The sequence below is a fragment of the Pseudophryne corroboree genome, chromosome 7 (assembly GCF_028390025.1).
Source record: "Pseudophryne corroboree isolate aPseCor3 chromosome 7, aPseCor3.hap2, whole genome shotgun sequence".
Taxonomy (NCBI): Eukaryota; Metazoa; Chordata; class Amphibia; order Anura; family Myobatrachidae; genus Pseudophryne; species Pseudophryne corroboree.
The window spans coordinates 31,105,171-31,119,726 of NC_086450.1; positions in this window are offsets into that span (position 1 = coordinate 31,105,171).

Genomic DNA, 14,556 nt, shown 5'->3' on the forward strand with positions numbered 1-14,556 from the left:
GTTTGTCACACGTGTATGTATGCAACATATACTGTATGTGTATAATTATGTAGGTGTGATGTCGGCGTGTAGCCCTGCTGTGTAACGTAGGTGTGATGTCGGCGTGGTGCCCTGCTGTGTAACGTAGGTGTGATGTCGCCGTGGTGCCCTGCTGTGTAACATAGGTGTGATGTCGCCGTGGTGCCCTGCTGTGTAACGTAGGTGTGATGTCGGCGTGTAGCCCTGCTGTGTAACGTAGGTGTGATGTTGGCGTGGTGCCCTGCTGTGTAACGTAGGTGTGATGTTGGCGTGGTGCCCTGCTGTGTAACGTAGGTGTGATGTCGGCGTGGTGCCCTGCTGTGTAACGTAGGTGTGATGTCGGCGTGGTGCCCTGCTGTGTAACGTAGGTGTGATGTCGCCGTGGTGCCCTGCTGTGTAACGTAGGTGTGATGTCGCCGTGGTGCCCTGCTGTGTAACGTAGGTGTGATGTCGCTGTGGTGCCCTGCTGTGTAACGTAGGTGTGATGTCGCCGTGGTGCCCTGCTGGGTAACGTAGGTGTGATGTCGGCGTGGTGCCCTGCTGTGTAACGTAGGTGTGATGTCGGCGTGGTGCCCTGCTGTGTAACGTAGGTGTGATGTCGCCGTGGTGCCCTGCTGTGTAACGTAGGTGTGATGTCGCCGTGGTGCCCTGCTGTGTAACGTAGGTGTGATGTCGCCGTGGTGCCCTGCTGTGTAACGTAGGTGTGATGTCGCCGTGGTGCCCTGCTGTGTAACGTAGGTGTGATGTCGCCGTGGTGCCCTGCTGTGTAACGTAGGTGTGATGTCGCCGTGGTGCCCTGCTGTGTAACGTAGGTGTGATGTCGCCGTGGTGCCCTGCTGTGTAACGTAGGTGTGATGTCGCCGTGGTGCCCTGCTGTGTAACGTAGGTGTGATGTCGGCGTGGTGCCCTGCTGGGTAACGTAGTTGCGATGTCGGTCTGTAGCCCTGATGTGTAATGTACATGTGTTGTCAGTATATAGACATGCTGTGTAACGTAGGTGTGATGTCGGCGTGGTGCCCTGCTGTGTAACGTAGGTGTGATGTTGGCGTGGTGCCCTGCTGTGTAACGTAGGTGTGATGTCGCCGTGGTGCCCTGCTGTGTAACGTAGGTGTGATGTTGGCGTGGTGCCCTGCTGTGTAACGTAGGTGTGATGTCGCCGTGGTGCCCTGCTGTGTAACGTAGGTGTGGTGTCGCCGTGGTGCCCTGCTGTGTAACGTAGGTGTGATGTCGGTGTGGTGCCCTGCCGTGTAACGTAGGTGTGATGTCAGTGTGGTGCCCTGCTGTGTAACGTAGGTGTGATGTCGGCGTGGTGCCCTGCTGGGTAACGTAGTTGTGATGTCGGTCTGTAGCCCTGATGTGTAATGTACATGTGTTGTCAGTATATAGACATGCTGTGTAATGTAGGTGTGATGTCGGAGTGTAGCCAGTACTGCGCTTTGTACTTTTAGTTTTCACCTGCCACTGCAGAACACACCCCTGTGTGACAATAGACACGCCCATAGGTGGATATAAACATGTCCCTTGGGTGGAATATGACACACCCTCAGCGGTGTTCCACACAGCGCATTAGAGTGCAATATATAATCTCCTTAAAACTACTTTTCAGTTTTCAAAAGTAGGCAAGTATGCCATAAGTGCAGAGTGAGTGACTTCTGCACTGTCTGTACAGACAGCACAGTGGCAGTGTAGATACGGGCTTCTCTTTTTCAATATAAGAGATAAGTGAAGTCTCTTCCGTCCCCGTCCCCCCCACCCCTCCTTCCCTGGCAGGACACATAAAACACTCTGTGACAAGGTATGTTAAACGTGCAACTAAATGACTGTATCATTCTGCATGAACAATTCAGCTTCATTTGGAGCCATCAACAAATTAACTCATGGTTATACATTGGTAGTAAAAGATTATTTTTAGTAATATCCTCAGGGGCCGGCAACAGAAATCTTTGGGCCCAGTACACGTGTTTGTGGGGCCGCCATCCCTCCCCAGTAGTTAGAGGTCGGTCGACTATTGGCTCACTGCGTCACTGTCATCCTTCACTCACCTATATCACTTCAGCCTCATCCTTTCCTGTGTCACTTAGCACCATTCTGTGTCCCCAGCCTCAAGATGCAATATGGGCGTGTTATTGCAGTAACATGGTTGTGTTGGTGAAAGTGACTGCGTGCAGAGACACCAAATTGCTCACATTGGAGCCAATACTGAGACGGATGATCTGCATACCCTCCAACTGTACCTTTTTAATAGGTACAGTACCTTTTTTTCATGGTCTGTACCTATTTTTGGCTCTCCAAACTTCCATTGAAAGTATAGGAAAAGGGGCGTGACCACGCCCCTTTACCTGTGACCACGCCCCTTTTTCTAATTTGTACCGATTTTTGTGTGTAAAATGTTGGAGGGTATGGATCTGCACATCGCATATGGCTGGTGAAAGTGGCATTGGTGACTAACGATGCACTAAGCATGATTGCGGCGTCTGTAGACACTGACAGTGGGCGTGTCAGCCCTTTCATAGTCACGTGCACAGATGTACACCAGAGAAGGGCTGTGTAACTGCATTAGCATTAAGGGGTCTATTCATGAAGCAGTGAAAAGTGTGGAGAAGTGAGCCAGTGGAGAAGCTGCCCATGGCAACCAATCAGCTGCTACGTATAATTTTATAGAATGCATTTTCTAAATGTTACCTTAACACTGATTGGTTGCCATGGGCAACTTCTCCACTGGCTCACTTCTCCACACTTTTCACTGCTTCATGAATAGACCCCTAAGTCACAGATGCAAAAGTGGCAAGGAAGGCTGCAACAGTGTCCAACTCAGAATAAGGCCCATGAGGAGTGAGTATCCTGCCCCCCTCCCTCCCCTCGACAGACCCCACCACCTCAAAAGACCCCACCCCTATCAGGGCTGCTTTTCCATCCCAATCCGCCCCTGAGCTGAGCTGCTGAAAGGTCCAAGCGATGAGAGCAGGTTAACACCTAAGGACCAGACTACAAATTTTAGGGAAAGTCAAGACACTTAATGTACAAAATGAGGAGCTACAATAATGCACATACAGTACAGACTAGGAGGAGAGTGGAGAACACTACAGCATATACAGGGATCACTATGAGATCCCAGCGAACAGGAGACCGATGCCAGGATCCCAACAGCCGGGATCCCGGTGGCGAGCACAGTGTGTCTCCTCTCGGGCTCGCTGCGCTAGCCACGCTTTGAGCCTGGTGGCAACCTTTGGTCGCCATAGGATTCTATTCCCTTCTCGGGTGGTGGAATGGACCACCACCCAAGTAGAGAATCCACCCGAAGGTCGGAACTCTGGCCGCCGGTATTTGAGCGTCGGTATCTTGAATGCTGGGATCCCAACTGGCAGTCAATTGACTGCCTCCCCATAAACAGACTAGGAGGGGAGGGAGGGGGCACACTGACGTATATACAGACCAGTAGGGGACGGAGGGGACACACTAATACAAAATACAGACTAGAGGGGGGGGGGCACACTAATACATATACACAGTAAGAGGGGATGGAGGGCACACTAATACATATACACAGTATTAGGCGAGGAGGAGGGCACACTGACGCATATGCAGACCTAAAAGGGGAGAGGGGCAACTGACGCATATACAGACCTAAGAGGGGAGAGGGGCAACTGACACACATACAGACCTAAGAGGGGAGAGGGGCAACTGACACACATACAGACCTAAGAGGGGAGAGGGGCAACTGACACACATAAAGTCTAAGAGGGGAGAGGGGCAACTGACACACATACAGACCTAAGAGGGGAGAGGGGCAACTGACACACATACAGACCTAAGAGGGGAGAGGGGCAACTGACACACATACGGACCTAAGAGGGGAGAGGGGCAACTGACACACATACAGACCTAAGAGGGGAGAGGGGCAACTGACACACATACAGACCTAAGAGGGGAGAGGGGCAACTGACACACATAAAGTCTAAGAGGGGAGAGGGGCAACTGACACACATACAGACCTAAGAGGGGAGAGGGGCAACTGACACACATACAGACCTAAGAGGGGAGAGGGGCAACTGACACACATACGGACCTAAGAGGGGAGAGGGGCAACTGACACACATACGGACCTAAGAGGGGAGAGGGGCAACTGACACACATACGGACCTAAGAGGGGAGAGGGGCAACTGACACACATACACGCTAAGAGGGGAGAGGGGCAACTGACACACATAAAGGCTAAGAGGGGAGAGGGGCAACTGACACGCATACAGGCTAAGAGGGGAGAGGGGCACACTGACACACATACAGGCTAAGAGGGGAGAGGGGTACACTAATACACATAGAGACTAGGAGGGGAGAGGGGCACACTGACACACATACAGGCTAAGAGGGGAGAGGGGCACACTGACACACATACAGACTAAGAGGGGAGAGGGGCAACTGACGCACATACAGGCTAAGAGGGGAGAGGGGCACACTGACACACATACAGGCTAAGAGGGGAGAGGGGCACACTGACACACATACAGACTAAGAGGGGAGAGGGGCACACTGACACACATACAGGCTAAGAGGGGAGAGGGGCAACTGACGCACATACAGACTAAGAGGGGAGAGGGGCAACTGACGCACATACAGGCTAAGAGGGGAGAGGGGTACACTGACACATATACAGACTAAGAGGGGCAACTGACACACATACAGGCTAAGAGGGGAGAGGGGTACACTGACACACATACACGCTAAGAGGGGCACACTGACACACATACAGGCTAAGAGGGGAGAGGGGCACACTAATACACATAGAGACTAGGAGGGGAGAGGGGCACACTGACAAACATACAGACTAGGAGGGGAGGGAGGCACACTGACACACATACAGACTAGGAGGGGAGGGGGGCACACACTAATGGGTAGCACCTAGATCCCCTTTGCCGAGAGGACCTTTCCTATAATGCACTGGGTCAATGTCACCATCTATTGGGAATAGTAACCTGTGGCGAGCAAAGTGAGACTTCAGTCCTGTTGTATGGCAAGCAAAGCAAGGCCGCGAGGGTACAATTAAGCCAAACAAGAACAGAAAATAACTTATAACAAATCTAGATTGGAGAAAAAAAAAATGCTTTAATGGCATAATACAACTTCTGCCCTCACCTGATGTCACATCCGGGTCCTTAAGGCGATGGGGATGTTGACTCTACCCACACTAGTGTATATACAGGCAAGGAGAGGAGAGGACACAATGATGCTCATACAGACCAGGAGGGGGCATACTAATGCATATACCTTTAAGGACACACTCTCTTTCAGTGGCCATGCCCCCTTTTTTGGCGCATGCAACAGTACTCGTGTTTAATTTCCCATACACGCACTTCACACTTTAATGACCACTGTATGTATGTGTGTATGTATGTGTGTGTATGGGTCGGTTGCTCTGTTCCTCTATTAAGTGGTTGAAGGTAGGCACTAGTTATGACCTCCATGGAGATAGCCACACCCATGACAGGGCCACACCCCCTATTTAGACCACCCCCACCACAGCGCTTGTCACACCTTCTGCCAAGGCACAAAATAGGCCCTTCATAAATTTCAGCTCCAGGCCCATGTGGACCTTAATCTGGCACTGATTATCTCCCCAGAAGGTTTCCAAATGGAGGGTTCCAAGGTACAGGCAGTCCTGGATTGGGTGCAGCCCACTAGTTTGAAGGCGCTTCAGCGTTTCCTGGGCTTTGCGAATTTTTATAGACGATTTATCGCTGGATTTTCGTCTATAGTGGCGCCCTTGGTGGCACTCACTAAGAAAGGGGCGGATGTTGCTCACTGGTCTTGTGAGGCTAAAGCGGCTTTTGCCCGTCTCAAAAGGGCATTTGTATCGGCCAAGGTGCTGCGACACCCAGATCCAGAGCGTCCTTTTGTGGTGGAGGTGGATGCCTCTGAGATGGGTATTGGGGCAGTGCTTTCTCAGATGGGAGTGTCTGATAATCGCCTTCATCCCTGTGCTTACTTTTCCCGTAAATTTTCGCCTGCGGAGATGAATTATGACGTGGGTAACCGGGAATTGTTGGCTATTAAGGATGCACTCGAGGAGTGGAGACACTGGCTTGAGGGGGCTAAGTTTGTGGTCTCAATTCTCACCGACCATAAGAATCTGGCATATTTAGAGTCAGCGAAGCGTCTCAATGCCAGGCAGGCACGATGGGCTTTGTTTTTTGCTCGCTTTAATTTTTTGATAACATATCGCCCTGGGTCAAAAAACATCAAGGCTGATGCGCTCTCGCGGAGTTTTGCTCCAATCCAGGAGACCACAGAGGAGCCGTTGCCCATTGTGTCCCCATCATGTATTAAAGTGGGCATTACCCAGGACCTCTTATCATTAGTCCTTAGAGCACAGGAGCAGGCTCCTCCAGACCTTCCGGTAGGTCTTTTGTTTGTGCCTCCTAGGTTAAGACAGCGAGTGTTCCTGGAATTCCATGCCAAGAAGTCGGCAGGTCACCCGGGTATTGCCAGAACTCGGGAGTTGCTATCTAGGGCGGTGTGGTGGCCCTCGGTGGCTAAGGATGTGGATCAGTGGGTTCGGGCATGTGACATCTGTGCCCGAAATAAGACTCCTAGAGGGGTTCCTGTTGGCCCATTACATCCACTCTCTATCCCATCTAAGCCATGGACCCACATTTCAATGGATTTTGTGGTGGACTTGCCCAAATCCTCGGGGATGACAGCCATCTGGGTTGTCGTTGACTGGTTTTCGAAGATGGCGCACTTCGTTCCACTGGTTGGGCTGCCATCGGCCAGACGCCTGTCTGAATTATTTATGCTGCATGTTGTGCGTCTCCACGGGTTGCCACTTGATGTGGTCTCTGACCGCGGATCCCAGTTTGTGGCCAAATTCTGGAGGGCATTTTGTTCCGATCTCCAGATTTCTGTCAGCTTGTCGTCAGGCTACCATCCGCAGTCTAATGGGCAGACTGAAAGGGTGAACCAGTCCTTGGAGCAGTTCCTCAGGTGTTATGTCTCCAAGTGTCAGACTGACTGGGTTGCTCATCTGTCCATGGCGGAGTTTGCCTATAACAACGCGGCTCACTCTGCTACAGGGATCTCTCCCTTCCTTTGTGTGTATGGGCATCATCCTAAGGCCAATTCTTTTGACCCCCTGGACTCCACGCCTGGTGGTTCCTCTGTGGTTTCGGTCCTTAGAGGTATTTGGCGGAAAGTGAAGAAAGCCCTTGTGTCTGTGTCATTAGTGACCAAAAGGGTTTTTGATAAGCGGAAAAGACCCTGCAGCTTCAAATTAGGAGACTTCGTCTGGTTGTCTACCAAGAATTTGAAGTTGAGACAGCCATCTCATAAGTTAGGCCCCCGGTTCATCGGCCCTTATAAGATTACCAGGGTTATCAATCCGGTGGCATTTCAGTTAGATCTGCCCCGTTCTTTGGGTATCAATAAAACATTTCATTGTTCCCTTTTAAAACGGGCGATTAGTAATCCTTCTTCCAGTGGAAGACCTTCCCCTCTTCTGATACGTGGCCAGAGGGAGTTTGTTGTTGAAAGGATTCTTGACTCCAAGATGGTTCGGGGTCGGCTGTCATTTTTGGTGCACTGGAAGGGGTATGGCCCGGAGGAGCGGTCGTGGGTGCGCAGTTGTGATCTTCATGCCCCCAGACTGATACGCTCTTTCTTCTCGCAGTTCCCCGATAAACCCGGAGGTAGGGGTTCTTTGACCCCTCGTCAGAGGGGGGTACTGTTAGGGTCTCCTGCCCTGTGCTGCCACGTCGTCATGGCAACCGGGAGACAAGTGCTAGCGGAGTAACCTGAGCGCAGCTGATACTCCGGTTCGGGTCTTTTGCTGTGCAGTGGTTACAGGCTCTGTGCACGGCAGGGGATCCGGTGCTGGTTTTTGTGCTCACAGTCTGTGAGGTCTGAGTGGGGCGTGGACAGCACCTGCTTTATAAGGCCTCTTCTCAGGTTAAGCAGATGCTGCTGAATCTTTGTTGGTTAGTCAGTTCCTGAAAGTTAGCCAGTACTGTGTAGCTTTGTATTTGTTGTTGCTTACTGCAAATAGGCCTGGGGATTTGGTACTACACTCTGCCAATCCAGACCTAGCAGTAAGACTGGAGTCAGTCGTTTAACTTGCTGGGGTTCTTTTACTACTCTGTGAACATAGCAAGTTTGCGGCTGTATTCTAAGACTTGCCTGCCTAAATCCTGTCTCACTGTGCAAGGTGTCAGGTGTCAGTTTAGTGGCAGTAAGCTGAACCTGTGCACTGCAAGTGAGAATTAGGATTGTGGAGACTCTCCTTGTGTCTATCATTCCATCTCTGACCAAGGAGTTTACTGCCACACCCGTTGGTAACCCTTTAGGGTTTTGCTGTTGCCCTTAGCAACAGCATTTCGGGTTCTCTACGTATTAAAACACAACATCTTGCTTTTCCCATCTGAGCATTACTAATACTAGGGAGACACCCAGTTCCTTAGCCTCTGGGCTTCTCTGTTCACTTTGTGTGTATTTTGTTACCCTATCACCTTCTGTGTACGTAATGTCATATTCCCCAGTCTGTCTGTGAGTTCATTTGTTTTGCATACCTATCCGTTCTGACACCAGTACATTCCTGCAGGCACTGGTGTGCATAACAGTTATATGCCCATGTATGATGGCTGCTGAGTCTGCACACTGACAGGGGCGCTATGTGCCCCTGTCCATATCAGCGCTGCTATCTATAAGATAGCATTCCAATATGCGCGGGCAATGTATGAACGGTCAGCATCGCCGATTTTTCCGTCACCTGCAGCTGTCGGTTTCGACAGCTGCAGGTGGCGATGCCCATTCACCACAGCAGGGACAGAGCTGTCCCTGCCTGTGGCGGGTGCCGGCTTCTGACAGTGCTGGGGATCTCGTGTGAGTAGGCCGGGAAGGAGACACAGCGCGTCAGCTCCGAAGGACATCGCCGGAGGGCGGAGCTTTCACTCCCCCGTTTTGGCAGACAAGATGTTAATACATCTTGTCAATGTCTCTTCATGTTTCGCCTCGGTAGTGAGGCGAAGCAGGAAGTGTTATAGCGGCACTATGCCATCCAGTGATGCTGCCGCCAAGGTTACACGGTATGTTACGTCTCTGGCGCTGCCCATGTAAGGATACTTCTACAAAACTGATTTTAAGCAGGGACCTACATCTGACTGCACATCAATGATGAAAGTAAGTCCTACTATTTTCATACAGTGTCAGTCTATTTGGGGGTAAGCATTGGGACGTGGGGTCCCCTGAACTGTTCTGTCTGGGCCACTCCAGGGCATCACACCCTAACACTTATAGTCACTATTTTTTCACTACCTCCTAAGTGTGTCATTTTATCCATGTATTTTTTTCACCCACTTTATATCTAATTTTAAAACACTTTCTACACTCCGTAACTACCTATGCTTCTCTTATACTTTATTACACCTCACGATTTTCCACTAGTGTGATGCCTTGGGGGGGTTCATGGCTGGGCTGATTTGGGGGTGCCCTGCGTCCCAGTGTGAACCCCAAAAGTGTTAGGGACTTGCTCGATAGAGGTGACCTCGACGCGGTGAGCAAGCCCGTATCATTGGCCAATTATATGCTAACAACCTCTTAGTATATCATATACTGTAATTTATAGTAATGATTGTATAGTGCATCTGCACCCATTTCTTCCCCTGTACTCCCCCGTTTTGGCAGACAAGATGTTAATACATCTTGTCAATGTCTCTTCCTGTTTCGCCTCGGTAGTGAGGCGAAGCAGGAAGTGTTATAGCGGCACTATGCCATCCGGTGATGCTGCCGCCAAGGTTACACGGTATGTTACGTCTCTGGCGCTGCCCATGTAAGGATACTTCTACAAAATTTTACAGGGCCACTGGTCTCAGGCACCACAACTACTGCAAAACATGCAAGGACGGCCTGCTATAATCGTCAGGAGGCAGACTGGGGCGCATACACTGACTGAAGGGGTAGCAAAATGGGCCGGGGCCTGTCTGCTACAATTGGTGGGGGGCACACTGAGGAAGGGGGCCCCAAATCGGAGTCTTGCTTAGGGCTCCATGAGGTCACATCTATGGACAGAGAGAAAGAGGCTAAGCAGCTGGTGATGTTTTTTAAATTTAGTGCCGGACGCTAACCAATCAGAGCTCCAAACCGGCAGCCAATCAGGAACAGCCACATGCTCGTCATGCTTTGGGCCATGTTGATGATATGCTAGTTGGCCATATTGTTTCAACCTATTGACTGTGGACCTGTCATCTGGACACCGCCTTGGAAAGTGATAAAGTACCAGCCAATTAGCTCCCAACTGCCATGTTACAGGCTGTGTTTGAAAAATGATAGTTAGGAGCTGATTGGTTGGTAGTTTATCGCGCTCTCTGTTTTATGACCCTCCAAGGCTTAGTACATCTGCCCCAAAGTGCATTATTTTAGCAATAAGCATGTTGCCTGGACTGCACCAGCAAAATATCTCACTCACTGCTCTTTTGTTTCCATGAATTATAAAGTTATTGTTGTAATAATAATAATAATAATTTTATTTATATAGCACTCTTTCTCCAATAGGACTCAAGGCGCTTAACAGATACACAGCATAATATAGTACAGAAAAATAATGAAGTACATTTTTCATAAAATACAGAAGCATGAAGATACTAAAAGAGATACTATGGAAATGCTTGAGTAAACAGGAAAGTCTTGAGTCTACTTTTGAAGGATTCTATAGTTGGGGCCTCTCGCACTGTGCTGGGAAGTGAGTTCCATAGAGTCGGAGCCGCATGACTAAAAGCTCGACCCCCAGATGAATTACGGTAGATTCTAGGTACTGCTAAAAGTCCTTCATCTACAGATCGCAGTAATCGAGTGGGGCAGTATGGGATCAGAAGCTGTTTCAGGTACCTTGGGCCTTGGTCATGTAATGCTTTGAAACTCAGTAAGCCAATCTTGAAGAGGATTCGCCATCTTACAGGCAGCCAGTGAAGGGAGTAGAGGATGGGTGTTATGTGGCTGGAACGGGGCTGGTTGGTTAACAGCCTGGCAGCTGTGTTTTGCACCAGCTGTAAGCGTTGCAATTCTTTTGCTGGTAGACCAAGGTAGCACCGCCCCATCCCCCCTCAACAAACACACACACCCTGGTGCAGAAAGGGGGGGGAGTACTAATTACCCATGCCCGGCCTTCCTGGAGGGGCCCGTCCCCGCCGCCCCACCCCCCTCCTGAGTATATTTACCTTGATCCGGGTAGCAGGTCCCTCCTACTCCACAGCGCCAACTTCCCAATGACTGCTTTGGGAATATGGCTCCGCACAATGAGTAAAAGCAAAGACTATGACACTGCGCTCTCAAGTGCACATGCGCCATCTTTCTGAATATCACTACCGCTGCGATCCCGCCCACAATGAGGATTTCATGGCAAAGTGACTGACAGAAAGTGACCGTTTGGAGGTGGTAACGTTGGGTGGTTGCAAAAACCCAGGCGTGTCATGGCCGTTTTCGGGTTGTGTGTCTGCCGACAGCTGCAAGCTGGTACGTACAAAAACATGGCGCCTGTAACCAGGGCCGGATTAAGCCTTAGGGGTGCCGGTGGAAGGGGGGGGGGGTATATATTTCCTCTTAATGGGGGTAATTCCAAGTTGATCGCAGCAGGAATTTTGTTAGCAGTTGGGCAAAACCATGTGCACTGCAGGGGAGGCAGATATGACATGTGCAGAAAGAGTTAGATTTGGGTGGGTTATTTTGTTTCTGTGCAGGGTAAATACTGGCTGCTTTATTTTTACACTGCAAATTAGATTGCAGATTGAACACACCACACCCAAATCTAATCACTCTCTGCACATGTTATATTTGCCTCCCCTGCAGTGCACATGGGGGGTCATTCCGAGTTGTTCGCTCGCAAGCTGCTTTTAGCAGCTTTGCACACGCTAAGCCGCCGCCTACTGGGAGTGAATCTTAGCTTATCAAAATTGCGAACGAAAGATTCGCAATATTGCGAAAAGACTTCTCTGTGCAGTTTCTGAGTAGCTCGAGACTTACTCTGCCAGTGCGATCAGTTCAGTGCTTGTCGTTCCTGGTTTGACGTCACAAACACACCCAGCGTTCGCCCAGACACTCCTCCGTTTCTCCAGCCACTCCCGCGTTTTTCCCAGAAACGGTAGCGTTTTTTCGCACACACCCATAAAACGGCCAGTTTCCGCCCAGAAACACCCACTTCCTGTCAATCACATTACGATCACCAGAACGAAGAAAAAACCTCGTAATACCGTGAGTAAAATTCCTAACTGCATAGCAAATTTACTTGGCGCAGTCGCACTGCGGACATTGCGCATGCGCATTAGCGACTAATCGCTCCGTTGCGACAAAAAAATAACGAGCGAACAACTCGGAATGACCCCCATGGTTTTGCCCAACTGCTAACAAAATTCCTGCTGCGATCAACTTGGAATTACCCCCAATATACGATAGGTGTCACCTGTGTTGAATTATTTCATTGATACAAAAGGTATTTCAATACAGATGATTGCAATCAAAAATTAAGAAAAAAGTCCAGGTAGAGGGAATGTTATCCCTCATGGAATGGGTCATGTTGGGATGTATGGATTGTGTATATCAAATTTAAAGCAATGATGTATACAGGTTGAGTATCCCATATCCATATATTCCGAAATACGGAATATTCCGAAATACGGAATTTTTTGAGTGAGAGTGAGATAGTGAAACTTTGTTTTCTGACGGCTCAATGTACACAAACTTTGTTTAATACACAGAGTTATTAAAAATATTGTATTAAATGACCTTCAGGCTGTGTGTATAAGGTGTATATGAAACATAAATGAATTGTGTGAATGTACACACACTTTGTTTAATGCACAAAGTTATTAAAAATAATGGCTAAAATGACCTTCAGGCTGTGTGTATAAGGTGTATATGTAACATAAATGCATTCTGTGCTTAGATTTAGGTCCCATCACCATGATATCTCAGTATGGTATGCAATTATTCCAAAATACGGAAAAATCCGATATCCAAAATACCTCTGGTCCCAAGCATTTTGGATAAGGGAGACTCAACCTGTATTAGATTTGCCTGGGTACTCTTTATAGCTCCACGTAATTAAGAGACAACTATTTATAGATGTTCTTGTAGTGATACAAAGACAATTTAAACAACCTTAAAATACACATAGAAAAATAAAATCTATAATTAATCTGGTCACATGCAAAATAGCAGCAGCCTCTGTACTACTTACACACTGGGACAGGACTCAGGGTCTCTCGCTAGGGGAGGTGGTAGATAGAGAGAGAGTTAAAAGGTCAACACCATAAGGTCGACAGGGTCAAAAGGTCGACAGATGGTCGACACATTATTTTTTTTAGGTTTTTTTTTCACATTTTTACAACTTTTGCTGCATTTACTATACTTATCACAAACTATTACCTTTAGTACTCTTGTGGCGAGTGAAGCGGAGCGAGGTGGAGCGAACCACTGAGCACGAAGCATACGCATTTCAACAAATTTACTTTCCATGTCACAAACTAGTACCATTAGTAAGCTTGTGGCGAGCAAGCCACCGAGCCCAAAGTGCGGCGAGTGGACGCACTTCAACAAATTGGGGTAAAAAATGTTTAAAAACACAAAATAACACCCTTAAATTTTTTTTTCCAATTGTGTCGACCTTTTGACTGTCGACCTTTTGACCCTGTCGACCTTTTGACTTTCAACCTTTTGACCCTGTTGACCAAATGCCTGTCTATCTTTTTAATGTGTATCTTCTGTATCACACCCCTTTCTAGACCGTAATTAGATAACAGGTTAGACACAGGACCCAGACACTCAGGCGGGGAGGAGGAAAGGCTGGGATCGCTGGGTCACTTACAGCTCTCTCCACCCTCCTATCTCTTCTCTGGACAGAAAGCTCTGTCAGTAGCTCATAAAACCTTACACCCCTGTGTCTCTGTCTGCACTGCATACTGTCATGCTGGCATTTTGGTTGCCTGGTTTTGCTGCTGCATAAGAGGGAAAGCTAGTGACGTCAGTGTCCTCTGGCCAGGGGGCCCCCTGACAAACCATGTGCGTAATTGCAGTAGCAATTGTAGCAGGGGGTGGATAATACAGTAATGTAAGGCAGGAGGGATGTCAGTGGTAATTGCAGCGGGGGGGGGGGGGGGGGTAATACAGTAATGTAGGGGCAGGAGGGGTGTCAGTGGTAACTGCAGCATGGAGGGTCAAAACAGTAATGTAGGGACAGGAGGGGTGTCACTGGTAATTGCAGCAGGGGGGCTAATACAGTAATGTAGGGGCAGGAGGAGTGTCAGTGGTAATTGAAGCAAAGGGGGGTAATACAGTAATGTAGGGGCAGGAGGGATGTCAGTGGTAATTGCAGCGGGGGATAATAAAGTAATGTAGGGTCAGGAGGAGTGTCAGTGGTAATTGAAGCAAAGGGTGGTAATACAGTAATGTAGGGGCAGGAGCGATGTCAGTGGTAATTGCAGCGGGGGATAATAAAGTAATGTAGGGTCAGGAGGAGTGTCAGTGGTAATTGAAGCAAAGGGTGGTAATACAGTAATGTAGGGG